This window comes from Protomyctophum parallelum, assembly GCF_964188405.1.
Source record: "Protomyctophum parallelum genome assembly, chromosome: 18".
In the NCBI taxonomy this organism is placed as follows: Eukaryota; Metazoa; Chordata; class Actinopteri; order Myctophiformes; family Myctophidae; genus Protomyctophum; species Protomyctophum parallelum.
Window position 1 is genome coordinate 42,451,149 of NC_139716.1, and position 14,655 is coordinate 42,465,803.

General features: G+C 41.0%; 1 protein-coding gene across 1 annotated transcript in view; it reads left to right on the forward strand.

The window, feature by feature from the left end:
* dthd1 (death domain containing 1) overlaps nucleotides 1-14,655 on the forward strand; it is a gene marked incomplete at both ends in the record, with an annotated part of 161,466 nt that overhangs the window by 28,040 nt on the left and 118,771 nt on the right. The window lies entirely within an intron of this gene.

The following is a 14,655-nucleotide window of genomic DNA, read 5'->3' on the forward strand; positions in this document are numbered from 1 at the left end:
TCTCCCCATCTCTTCCCATTGCTTTTTCTATACCATCAATGCCCGCCAATGCTCTTTCAAATCAAGTCTTTTTCTTCCATTCCAACCCCCCGTCCCCCTCCCCTCCCCCTAGTAGGAGAGCATTGTGCCTAGCCCATTCTGAACGGGCACCCATTTTGGTGTTGGCATCATGCTATGCTTTAGCTATTGAAAAATAGCAGATCTACAAGCTCATATCGCGCCACCGAGTGGCGCGATACGAGCTTGTAGGTCTGCTATTTTTGAAAAATCGAAGACACTTTTAGAATCTGATCTCAGGTCAGAATGGGTTAATAATGAAACTGTCAGGATGTAATAGACATTTTTAGAATCTGATCTCAGGTCAGAATGGGCTAGAGTGTGTGTGCGGCAGTGGGGGGTGTCATTAGCCTGACATCGGGGCCCTCCTAAACACACACGCGTGCGTGCACGGCTGCACGGCTGCACGCTCAGGGCTTGGCTAGAGGTAAATGTCACGGATCCAACAGCGCGAGGAAGTAGACTTTTATTTCATCTCTCTCTCGCTCTTCCTCTCTCTCTCGCTCTTCCTCTCTCTCTCGCTCTTCCTCTGCTGGCGAGCCTCTACATTATTGAAGAGGCCACGCAGCAGGGCATGCTGGGAGGCAGCCTTTGGTTTGGTCCCTATGGGGGGGGGGAGGGGTCAGGCGGGCTGATGAGGTGAGGGGCTTCCCGCAGAGCCACGCAGCATAGAGACGTCCCGATTAAAATCGCCCTGCACTTCATCATCTCATCATCCTCCTTCACATTATTCACAGAGCTCCGTCCTGAGGTGGAATTATATCGTCCCTGTTCAGGAGGCAAAATGTCCAAAACCGCTGCAAGAATCCGTTGTTTAGTCACAAGCTCTTTCTTTAGTTAAAGGTTTTATGACATTCATTTTCATTTATTTTTATTTTTATTTTTTCTCTTAGGTTTTATGACCTCAATTACGCCCAAAAAACCTGAACTTTGAACATATGCAGTGGATTTTCTGTGGTCTGAAGTTTTCTTTGGGGTTTTTTGGGCCTTTTGAGCTACAATGAAAACAGGCAACACAGTGAAACAGTGACATCTGCTGGCAAATCCCATTGACATATATGGGATTTGCAGTAAGTGATGTCACTTACTGCCGGCAAATCAGAGCACCTGTTTGAGCCAGAAAACCCCAGATCACAGAAAATCTACTGAATGTTAAAAGTTCATGTTTTTTGGGTGCACTTGAGATTAGAAAACCTAAAAAAAACAAGAACAATTCCAAAAACTTTTTTTTAATGTCACAATCCCTTTAAATATGTATTCCAAATCACGGACCGACTGGACCACTTTCAACCTATAGTGTGTCCCTCCTATGGGTATGCTATTGTATATACAGGCAAATATACAATATGAATATACAAAATATATATATATATACCTGGTTTGATCCAGGGTTACGGGTATAGAACATACTTCAGATCCCTTTAACGATTCCTATAGGGTTCCAAATGGACCCTTACAGGTCTGAAACGCTACGTGTATACAAATGGAACCAACATTAATGGAACCCTCCCTTTGGTTCCATGTATACACTCTCAGAGATATGGTGGTAGTACAGTATGGTGGTACTTTGTTTGAGAACCACCAGTATTGTAATTCTTATAAGCACACGTGAAATACGCATACAGTATACCAGCTCTGACAATGTAATAATAACCGGTTCCGGTTCCAAAATGTGATGGGACCGATTCTGGTTCCTCAATGTTGGATCCAGTCAGAGCCATAGTAGAGTAAGACAGATCGAGTTAGGACATTGAGGGGGCAGAAAAACGGCCCGGTGACGTGGTAACATGTAACCCGTTTGTCATTATAACCCATTCTGACCGGGCACCCATTTTGGTGTCAGCATCATGTCGTGCTTTAGCTATTTAAAAATAGCAGATCTACAAGCTCATATCGCGCCACCGAGTGGCGCGATACGAGCTTGTAGGTCTGCTATTTTTGAAAAATCGAAGAACGACTGACATTTTTAGAATCTGATCTCAGGTCAGAATGGGTTCATCAGGACCAGTGTGTGTCCGGCGGAAACCTCGTATATGAATCTGATCTCAGGTCAGAATGGGTTAAAGCCCATAGACTCCACTCCAATGCATTCTGTCAACTTCCGGTTCACCAACTTCCGGTTCACCATTAGAAGCCTACAGTATGTAGCCATTGGACTGAAGCCCCATGAAGTGAACAGAGTTGTCGTAACTCTGTCTTACTCTATGGCTCTGGGTCCAGCTCCCTCGGTTTCCAACCCTAAATGTGTAGAGCCATGGGTATCATTCTGGGACCAATAAGACTGTTTCTCTCTTATTTTATAAAGGCAGCTTATTATGCATGTCTCACGAAGAGAAAAATGAAAAAAATGCATTTTCTTGTTATTGTATTTATTTAATTGTGATACTACTGTATGTAATGTACTTAATTGCATCTAAACCTGCTTTCTAGTAATTTAGAACTGATTGCATCCACAGCGTCCTTTATGCTCCGTAGAAAACAGCAGTTCATCACTTTTGATAGTTTGATTTGTTTTAGTTTAGTTTTAGTTTTTTAATAGAGCGGTCCTCTTTTGTTCTCTTCAAACAATCTGCAATTGTAAGAAACATCATAATTCATATTGTTATGCAATGATGTTTTCAAATAAACTTGAACTTGTTGATCAGCTATTTTTTTTTTTTTTTAGCAGGCTTTGTGTAGATAGACAGGGACCCAAGTAACCCATTCTGACCGGGCACCCATTTTGGTGTCAGCATCATGTTATGCTTTAGCTATTTAAAAATAGCAGATCTACAAGCTCATATCGCGCCACCGAGTGGCGCGATACGAGCTTGTAGGTCTGCTATTTTTGAAAAATCGAAGAACGACTGATAATTATAGAAACATAGCTTTTTCAGAAAACTGTCAGGATTTAGAAGACGTTTATAGAATCTGATCTCAGGTCAGAATGGGGGTAATAGATCTCAAGAATATGGAGCAGCAGTTTATAAGTTCTGTAAAAATACGCTGCACAGAATGGATTCTGGATTCTACGGTAATACTAAGTGCCTTATGAATTTGAGTCTAAATCTTTTATACATTTCTGGCACGGTGGGAGACCATCAATTATAGGGCTTATTAGGAGGCAACTTCAACATCCCATTTTATGGACGCACAGAGAAAACCTGACACAGGGCCATTTGCTATCCTAAGTCATAGCGTCTCTCTGCCAGTGTTTTATTTCGCTGACTAAAACCATGACAAGAAATGTTTGTCGACTACCTAAAAAATAAGCTATAAACTATCACTAAATAATACATTAGACAATTTCATCAACAAATAAAAACTAGACTCAAAAGTCGAGCGGAGAAGAGATCCAGTAAAATCCGACCAAGAGTCCATTTTACACTCTAAAGAGTTAAAGATCAAATAAGGGTCTTCAGGTGGGGGTCTGTGGCCAGAATCACTGCAGTGACATATGAAGAGCAAAATGGTTGCATGGTCGCCATCATGTGAAACTGGTCATTTGAGATGAGCGGGAGAAACAGCTCTGATGCATATACCCTGGCTCTGAATGCTCTGAGTGACTGAGTGTGTGCGTGAGTGCGTGCGTGCGTGAGTGTGTGCGTGAGTGCGTGCGTGAGTGTGTGCGTGAGTGAGTGCGTGAGTGCGAGCGTGAGTGTGTGCGTGAGTGAGTGCGTGCGTGTGCCTGAGCCTGTCAGGCATATAGTATTCAGTGGTCTGTGTCTCATCCAACCCTCATTGCACATGTGCATGACCCATGACCCGGACATGACTGCACATATATGCTTCATGCTTGGCCTCGTCAATGGATGATGAGGGAGAGGGAGAGGGAGAGGGAGAGGGAGAGGGAGAGGGAGATGGAGAGGGAGAGGGAGAGAGAGAGAATCAGCCCGACATGACATCTAGCCTGTGGTGGAAAGTATAAGTACATTTACTTACATATAGCACTGTACACTTGAATAACATTTTGAGGTATACCATACTTTTACTTTACTGGAGTATTTCCAATTTTCCAATACTTTTTGATTTACAAATTCTACTCCACTACATGTCAGATCCAAATATTATTGTACTCTGAACTCCACTACATTTATTTGAAAACTTTAGTTACTAGTTAGTTTGTAGATTTGGATTATTATACTATTATTACAAAACATACATTTACCACTTAATTTCGGCCCATTTGAAAATAGCCGATCTACAAGCTTTGTAGATGTGCTATATTATGTTCTACTGCTGTTCCCGCATGTCGGATCGTCGATTCGTCGGTCCGTCGGATCTGCGTGTGCATCCTCATTTGAAAACTTGTGAAATGGGACATTCTGCATAATGAGTACTTTTACTTTTGGTACTTTAAGTACATTTCGATAATACCTTTGTACTTTTTGTACTTTTCTACTTTTCTACAGTTTCTACAGTGCAGTATTGATACTTTTACCTATGTAAAGATGCGAGTACTTTTCCCACCACTGCATGCATCTAATGTGTGTGTGACAGTGTGTGTGTGTGTGTGTGTGACATATGCATGCATGCGTGCGTGTGTGCGTGCGTCTATTCCTGGCCTTGAAACACTAAAGCTTCAACAATGGTCTTAAGCTGTTATTATTGCTATCAGATTCAGCACAGGACACAAACCGTGACAACGTTACAGCTAGGGCTTCAATTTAAACCAATGCTTCGTTAGGTTTTCCGCTAGTCGAGTTCCTCAGTATATGAACAGCCAGTGCTTTATCTGTATTCAAGCCAAGCACCGTACACAGTACACTATAGCAAATAAGACATATTTTCAAAAGAGATATAATGTATTGGTATATAGAAGGGGACAAATCTATATAAGCAAGTTTCATGATATTGCTTTACTGCAAATGTCTGCATTTCTTAGCCGGAATAATTGCCATGCACCCATTTTGCTTTCTTTGCTTGTAGATCAACATCTGTGGCTGTCTTTGTTAGTTCATCATCGCATCTATCACCAGGGGTATAGTCAGTGTCATATTCAGTATCATTCTCAATCCAAAGTACAATACTGGCATTTTAGTTTGGGCTTAAAAAAAATGCCCTTCATTTCATTAGTGAAGTTTAAAAAAGAATGCCCTTCATTTCATTAGTGAAGTATAATACCTTTCACTCGCACTAATACATATTGTAACCGTTATCATTTTCATGCACACATGCAGGGATTGTTTCACAATACAACCTAAGTGAATTTGATTAATTATTAAATCATTATTTAGAAAAAGAACACTGTCAAGGCCATCATTCTTATCTTGACACTGTCATTAACCCATTCTGAACGGGCACCCATTTTGGTGTCAGCATCATGTTATGCTTTAGCTATTGAAAAATAGCAGATCTACAAGCTCATATCGCGCCACCGAGTGGCGCGATATGTAGCTTGTAGGTCTGCTATTTTTTGAAAAATCAAAGAATGGGTTCATCAGACCAGTGTGTGTCCAGTGGAAACCTCGTATGAATCTGATCTCAGGTCAGAATGGGTTAAGTGAAGGTGGGGGCCACCAGTTGCCCATGTATGGACTACTTGTCTTGGGGTAACATACCATGATACAGTCAGGTGGACCACGTGTCCATCTCAGCTAACAAGAAGCTTGTTGCTCTGCGACTGGGTCTGAGACTCACAACTGTCCACACAGGCTATGCATGGCTAGTGCTCAGTGGTGGAAAACATACTCACATGTTTTACTTAACCCATTCTGACCTGAGATCAGATTCATACAAGGTTTCCACTGGACACACACACTGGTCTGATGAACCCATTCTGACCTGAAATCAGATTCTAAAAATGTCAGTCGTTCTTCGATTTTTCAAAAATAGCAGACCTACAAGCTCGTATCGCGCCACTCGGTGGCGCGATACGAGCTTGTAGATCTGCTATTTTTCAATAGATAAAGCATAACATGATGCTGACACCAAAATGGGTGCCCGTTCAGAATGGGTTAAGTTGAGTAAAAGTACAAAAGTATTGGTATCAAAAAGTACTTACCAAAAGTATGTGTATATACAGTATGTTCCATTTCAAGTTATGTAAAAAAATCTTTTGAAAATAGCAGATCTACTCGCATTGTGACACATTGTGAGCTTGTAGATCGAATGGCCGAAATGTGTACTGTCAACTTAAAGGAGAATTCCATGCTAGAATGCTTTCTTATCTTTCTTACCTTTCTTTGTAGTTGTTACGTCCCCACCAAAGAGGTCCAGGTGTTTTTTTGTGCAAAAACTCCTTATTGGCTATTTTCCCTACCATAAGCCCTCAATAAATTGCATTGCATTGAATGGGAATTGAATGGGGCTATGGGGTGTTATGCTAGTTCGCTTATTTCCATCGAAATAAGTAGTAAACTGTGCCGCTTGGGGTATTATTTACATTATGAAGAGAGGATATATACAAAGAAATTATAATTTTGAGCGATGGAAATAAGCTAATTAGCACAACACCCCATAGCCCCATTAAATTCCCATTCAATTCAATGCAATTCATTGAGGGCTTATGGTAGGGAAAATAGCCACAAAATAACACCTGGATCTCTTTGGTGGGGACGTAACAACTACAAAGAAAGGTAAGAAAGCCTTTTAGTATGGAATTCTCCTTTAAGTAATGTATTTAAAGTAAAAGTATTGGGATCTGAGATGTGTAGTGGAGTAAAAGTAAAAGCATTGAAAATGGGAAATAATCGAGTAAAGTACAAATACATCAAAATTGTACTCAAGTACGGTAAGTACAGTAGTTGAGTAAATGTACTTGGCTACTTTATACCACTGCTAATGCTGGAATGTGCCGTTTCTTGACCTAACCCATTCTGACCGGGCACCCATTTTGGTGTCAGCATCGTGTCGTGCTTTAGCCATTTAAAAATAGCAGATCTACAAGCTCATATCGCGCCACCGAGTGGCGCGATACGAGCTTGTAGGTCTGCTATTTTTGAAAAATCAAAGAACAACTTTTTCTTTTTTAGAATCTGATCTCAGGTCAGAATGGGTTCATCAGACCAGTGTGTGTCCGGCGGAAACCTTGTATGAATCTGATCTCAGGTCAGAATGGGCTAAACATACTCTGACAGAAGTTATCATGGTACCCACAGGCTCATGTGCTTCGGTTGTGCACTCAACTGTGTCTTGGCTTTGCCAGAAATCTTCCGGCTTCAGACACTGGATTTTTTATATACAGTATATATATATATATATATATATGCATTTTAGTGGGCACTTTTCTTTCGTTTCTTTTTCTTTTTTTAATGACGGGAATTCCCGGGTATAGCCCGGGAAAAAAGGTTGGCAAATTCCCGGGATTTAAAATGAGCCAAATCCGGCAAAACCTTTCTGGATGGATGGGGGCCCACTTACTTGAAAATCTCAAAAAGCAGCCCACTCATCTGACCACATAACCACTTGAACCCCATTATTTTGGGAGGGAGGGGGGGGAACATTAGCCAAAAAATAGCAGGTCTACAAAGTGCACGACGTGTGGCTATTGACCTCATAATAGGGACGCTGTATCGGGGTTCATGTGGCTGAAGGAAAGGTGACAAACTGACACCATGACAGCAGCTAAAGGTCTCAAAGCCAGAAAGCCAAACAACTCTGTCAGCAGCATTCACACATACTGTTCTCTTCCCGTCAGTCTCGTCCCCTTGAAGACAGCTGGACTGATGGATGCCCTTGCAAACTTGCAGAAGGGTAACTCTCTAAATTCCCACGAGGACACAAACAGAAACGTCGCTCTATTTGCAAGTGATAATTGCAATGTGAACGCAAAGCACGCAGTATATCAAGTCAGCTGAAGCAATCTAAAGTACTGTGGCAATGGTTATTATGATGCTGACCCCCCCAGTGGCTCGCACTGACTGCACGCCACCCTGTTTTGACAGGAGAGAAGAGAATGCGGAGAGGGAGATTGATGGCAGAGTGATATTGTTGTCGAAACAGATGACAATAACAATGAGCCAGTCGACAGTCCACTAGACAGAGATGGGTGTCTTCTTGTGGGCCAATGGAATTTCCACTATGTACATATACAGTATACGCAATATGAATATTACTACGTCAAGAAGTTCTTGACTGACAGATGGATAGCACACTGTATAGGATGTGACACTAGTCTACAGCCTAGGTCTGATGGGATGTCTGTATTCTATTTCGGGGGCCTGCCAAGATTTGCATTGGGTTATTCATATCAATTTTTTACATGATGAGTAAAATTGGTTCTATAGGCTACAGTTGCTGCCAACCGCAATGCACCAACCTCACAGAGGCAAATTAATTATACATATACCTGGAAATAAAGAATACATAAATAAAGTCTCCTTATACGTTTTATGCTTTATACTTTATAATCAGACCAGTGTGTGTCCAGTGGAAACAGTGATCATGTCGTATAAAAACAATACCACGGCTGAATGACTATACTTCTTCTACATGTAAAAAGGAAAAAAAAAGCCTTGCAGGTTCATGCTCTCTACTGTACGTTGCTTCACATCACAGGTTTTATATATTTAGTGACATGGCAGATCTTGTTAGTGTCTTCCGTAAGAGCCTGTCTGACTGGCTGCCCTTCCACTGAACGTCAGCCTCTGGCCAGCACCATGGACCGCATGGCAGATGATTGGTGGCCATGGTTGCTATTGGGCCTTTCTGACTACAAGACGGTACGACACAGTGGCCCCTTTTCCACCGGTTGGTTCCCAGTGGGAACCGGTTCAGTTCTTTTCCACCGGTTGGTTCCCAGTGGGAACCGGTTCAGTTCTTTTCCACCGGTTGGTTCCCAATGGGAACCGGTTCAGTTCTTTTTGGTTTTTAGTCCATGAGCCAGAGCTCCAAAATTGAAACGTTAATTATGAATTGAGTGGGAAAAACCATATCTATATTAGATTATTATCACCATGAAATTTCCCCAATTGAGTACTTACATGAAGACAATGATCTATTGTATTCAAAATTTTACATTTTTAAATATGCAAATGAGGCATTATGTAGGAAAATATGCAAAATAATCGAAAATATGAAAAAGCTACTACTGTGGAAGGGTTATAATGTATTAATTTACTTGTATTGATCCTATAAACAATTTAATATAGGGTATAGTTTGCCCACCAATTTTGGAGCTCTGGCTCATGGACTAAGAACCAAAAAGAACTGAACCGGTTCCCATTGGGAACCAACCGGTGGAAAAGGGGCCACAGTGGTCCCCAAACCTTTTCATGTCAAGGACCCCCAAATTGATACTAATTAGCCCACGGACCCCCATTTGAAAAGATATCCCTGCAGGGACCACCATAAGACAATACTTTTTACGGCTCTAGCAGTGATTCTCAACCAGTTTAATTTCAAGGACCCCCGAGTATGACATGCAAATTAGTCTACAGAACCCCATTTAACCCATTCTGACCTGAGATCAGATTCATACGAGGTTTCCACTGGACACACGCTGGTCTGATGAACCCATTCTGACCTGAGATCAGATTCTAAAAATGTCAGTCGTTCTTCGATTTTTTTCATAAAATAGCAGACCTACAAGCTCGTATCGCGCCACTCGGTGGCGCGATATGAGCTTGTAGGTCTGCTGTAGGTCTGCTATTTTTAAATAGCTAAAGCATAACATGATGCTGACACCAAAATGGGTGCCCGGTCAGAATGGGTTTAAGTCATTTCTATCTCTGGGACCCCCGATTTATATTGTAAAATCAATGTTAATGTAACTCTGAGAGTGTACAAACCATTTGGTTCCATTTGTACTCTCTCAGAGTTACAGACCCATAAGGGTCCATTTGGTTCCATTTGTACTCTCTCAGAGTTACAGACCCATAAGGGTCCATTTGGTTCCATTTGTACTCTCTCAGAGTTACAGACCCATAAGGGTCCATTTGGTTCCATTTGTACACTCTCAGAGTTACAGACCCATAAGGGTCCATTTGGTTCCATTTGTACACTCTCAGAGTTACAGACCCATAAGGGTCCATTTGGTTCCATTTGTACGCTCTCAGAGTTACAGACCCATAAGGGTCCATTTGGTTCCATTTGTACTCTCTCAGAGTTACAGACCCATAAGGGTCCATTTGGTTCCATCTGTACACTCTCAGAGTTACAGACCCATAAGGGTCCATTTGGTTCCATTTGTACTCTCTCAGAGTTACAGACCCATAAGGGTCCATTTGGTTCCATCTGTACTCTCTCAGAGTTACAGACCCATAAGGGACCATTTGGTTCCATCTGTACACTCTCAGAGTTACAGACCCATAAGGGTCCATTTGGTTCCATTTGTACACTCTCAGAGTTACAGACCCATAAGGGTCCATTTGGTTCCATATGTACACTCTCAGAGTTACAGACCCATAAGGGTCCATTTGGTTCCATTTGTACTCTCTCAGAGTTACAGACCCATAAGGGTCCATTTGGTTCCAAACTATCATTTTTCACCATCAATTATCACCACTGGTGGTGTAAATTTACCAAGTACATTTACTTAAGTACAATGTTATGGTATGTATTTCACATTTTAAGTATAGTTACTTTGTAGATTTTGATTATAATTAAAAACACATAACCACTTCAGCCCTATGGACATTTCAGCCTTTTTTTAAATAGCAGATCTACAAGCTCACAATGTGTCGCATCACGGCGATCTACACACGCTCACAATGCGTTGCAATGTGACACATTGTGAGCTTGTAGATCTGCTATTTTCAAAATATTTGAAAACTTGTGAAATGGGACAATCTGCGTAATGAGTACTTCCTACTGTTGGCGCTTTAAACTAAAGCATTGGTTTAAACCTTTTTATACTTTAAGTGCCACCTCAGAAAATATATTTGGCTCTTCAAGTACCACCATAATAAATTATGTTAAAATACAGGAGTGTATATTTGTGCCCCATTTGTTCCATTCCTATAAGCCAATAATGCTGCTGCTTATGACAAAACTCTGTCTAATCACTAATCAACAAATGAAAGTGAATGAATAGCAGGCGGCACTATATCCTTTAAACCTCTAAGACCCAGCGTTGCTTTTTAGCAACAATTTTATTTTATTTAATTACTATTATTTATTTATTTTTCTGTTCTTTTTTCACCTAAACGTCATCAGTGATGTTCATTGCAATGCCATTTCAATGCCATTGGTCATGATATTTGCATATAAATACCCCCCACAGAGGCTGAAATTCACACAAATTAAAAAAAATCTGGACTGTGCAATTTTGAACATTTTTTAACCTAAGACTTTTGACCTGTACCCTAATAAAAGTAGGTAAAATAATTGTAATATATGTTTTTTTGTGATCATTAGAATGTCTAGAACATGTTTTATTCATTATTGTGAAAGATATCCCCAAAATGTAAATTATTAATTTATTATATTATTATATAATTATTATACATTTTTCATCAAACTTTTTTTTTTTTTTTTTTAACATATTTTTTAGTCTTAGTCCTAGTAGTACAAAGTAGTAGTAAGGTTGAAATCTATTTTTTGCAAGTAGAAATTAATGCGGGTCTTAGAGGGTTAAACCTCTATAGGCCTGGAACCGTTTTCAGCGTTTTGTTGTAGAGTACGTTAATGCTTTGGAGATATGCAGAGCACAAGAAACTAACATGATTTTAATGAATGGGTACACGTACACGCTTCAGAAAACACATTAACCAAAAGAAATAATAGCTTTAATATGGTGAACAAAAGGAAGTGCTCGCAACTAACTCACTTTGTAATGCTCCTCCAGGTTAGTTTATTGTTCACGATCACAGCAGGCAACGTTTCCACCCGTATTGGTCTTTCTCAAGTATATGAGCTTTAATATTTATTATTTTCTGGGCTCGCTTGGTATGTGTAAAACATCTCCAAAGTCATAATGAATGTGCTTTCAAGGTCACAGTGAAAGGCATGCTAATACTTATGGCTGGTTGTATATTTGGACAGATACAGATGTATATTATGTGACCCGTGATTAACAACTGGCTGCACGCTCTCCATGCAAACAGCTTAAGTAATTGCTATAATCTGTGTGCACGTGCATGTGTGTGTGTGTGTGTGCGTGTGCAACAGTGCATGCACACATGCTTTTGCTTGTGGGTGTACACATACCCTATTACACATGCATAGGCTACTATATCCTGGGCACTAAGTGTGTGTGCGTGCGTGTGTGTGTGTGTGTGTGTGTGGGTGGGTGCGAATGCGTGTTTGTCCACATGAGAATCATACTGGCTACCATACATACAGCACCACAGCAGTCATAATATAGCAACATGACGCTGGCCTATTAAAATAGCAGTTGCCTTTAAATGCAAACACTACATGGACGACATCAAACTTGGACCATGAATTTAGTGTAGTTCATAAGAATTACAAATATCTGCCTCATGGATTAAAAGCGAAATATAATCTCACGACTGAAAAGAACGTTGTATTGTCCTATTATGCGATTTGTGAAACAGTGAGACAGGAGCCCTCCACACACTATAGCGCCGTTTCCAAATAACGCATTTTATGTAAAAGTGTGATGTTTTAGTAGCATATACTGTTCTAGCCTGGTTAATAAACCAGACCGGGCCCAGGCCGTAGCGTAACGGTCTGGGCACCGGACTGGTAATCCAGTCGCAGTGTGCCGCGGGTTCGACTCCCGGACCCGACACGGCCTTTACTGCATGTCATCCCCCCATCTCTCTCCCGTTTCCTGTCAGCCTACTGTCTGTCCCTTCAAAAATCAATAAAAAGGCGTAAGCCGCAAAAAAATATCTTAAAAAAAAAATAATAATAAAATAAACCAGACCGAATCAGCCGTTGGCAAAACATTTTTTGCCTGCCGGCGGATTACGGTCTGGAGAGGCTCAATTGTACGCCCATTTCCTACACCAGAGAAATGGGGCGGCCAATCGGGACACGGTATGCAATATGGGCGGGCTTTGGTACAGTGACTTTCAATGCTTGAGACCTTTGACTGACAGTAGCTCTGACCAATTGCGTCAAAGAGAAAATGTTTCAACCTGCCCCCCCTGGAAATGAAATCCAAGCTGAGCCTCCCCAGACTAATATCCCGCGGTCCGTGCGATATTAGTCTGGTTTATTAACCAGGCTAATACTGTTCTGCTGTTCCACATACTGCCAACTGGGTGAAGAAATCACCGATTGAGGCTTTAACCGTATTGCTTTGATGAAATCCCAGACCATTGCTGTTTCATGGAAGATGCTTCTGAACATTATTGCTAGTTTTGACCACAATCTTAAAAATATTAACCGGCAATAGCCGATTGTAGATTGTAGCTATTTTTGCTGTGCAACATGCTTGCAATCCAAATGACTGAAATCAGTCCTGGCGACTGAGAACTGTAATCCATGCACTGCCTTCTTCTTCCCGTCCCTCTGCGATACACAGCACTCTCCTTTTCACTTTCAATTAGGCCTATACTTAATTTTTAGCCCAGCTTGTGGCAGCAGGGCTCCAAGGACCACAATGTAGGCCGGTCTGGCCGGCTGCAGGCTGGCTGCTCCTTCAACACTTCCGTCCCAATGAAAACAATCACTATACTGGCTGGACTGCTTGGAGGATGAGCCATACTGATTTAGGTGACCCCATGGCTATTCCTCTATAGCGCCACCCTTAGGACAACATGTTCGGGAGCATTCATGCTCCCCAGAATAGGAACCCTAACCATTGTATGTGGCCCTTCTTTGATCTTTCCTCTAGTGCCAAACTCAGGCCAAAATGTAAACTTGGCTCTATAGTGCTTTCCTCTAGATCTGCGATTCTCTAAAGATTCTTTATACATTTGAAAACATGAAATGGAACATTCTGCACAATGGTACTTCAACCCTCTAACACCCGCATTAATTTCTACTTGCAAAAAATGTATTTCAACCTTACTACTACTTTGTACTACTAGACTAAAAAAATATGTTGAAAAAAATAAAAAATAATAGTTTGATGAAAAATGTATAATAATTATATAATAATTATATAATAATATAATAAATTAATAATTTACATTTGGGGGATATCTTTCACAATAATGAATAAAACATGTTCTAGACATTCTAATGATCACAAAAAAACATATATTACAATTATTTTACCTACTTTTATTAGGGTAAAGGTCAAAATAGCAGATCTACAAGCTCATATCGCGCCACCGAGTGGCGCGATATGAGCTTGTAGATCTGCTATTTTTCAATAGCTAAAGCATAACATGATGCTGACACCAAAATGGGTGCCCGTTCAGAATGGGTTAAGAAACAACTTGAGTACTGTTCCACCGCTGCGGTTCAGTGCGATGAGGGGATAGCCTATACAATACATGCTGGAAAAAGCAAGTCGACAAAGGGTTAAATGCATTACTGCTGCATGGGAACTCAGCTGCAGTTGATCGAGTTAACCGCGGCTTGATTGAAACGAGCCACGTCTGCCTCAACCCAGAATAAATATGGACATTATGCTTTCTCATCTGCAACGGGCGGTCTGGGTGTGTGTGTGTGTGTGTGTGTGTGTGTGTGAGTGTACACTTGTGATGTGTGTGATCTGCTGTGCAAGGGTGCATGGTAGCATAAGCTACGTCTGTAAGTGCACTCATGCAGACTCTGCATGCGTGCATGCATGTATGTACTGTATTGTATTATGTG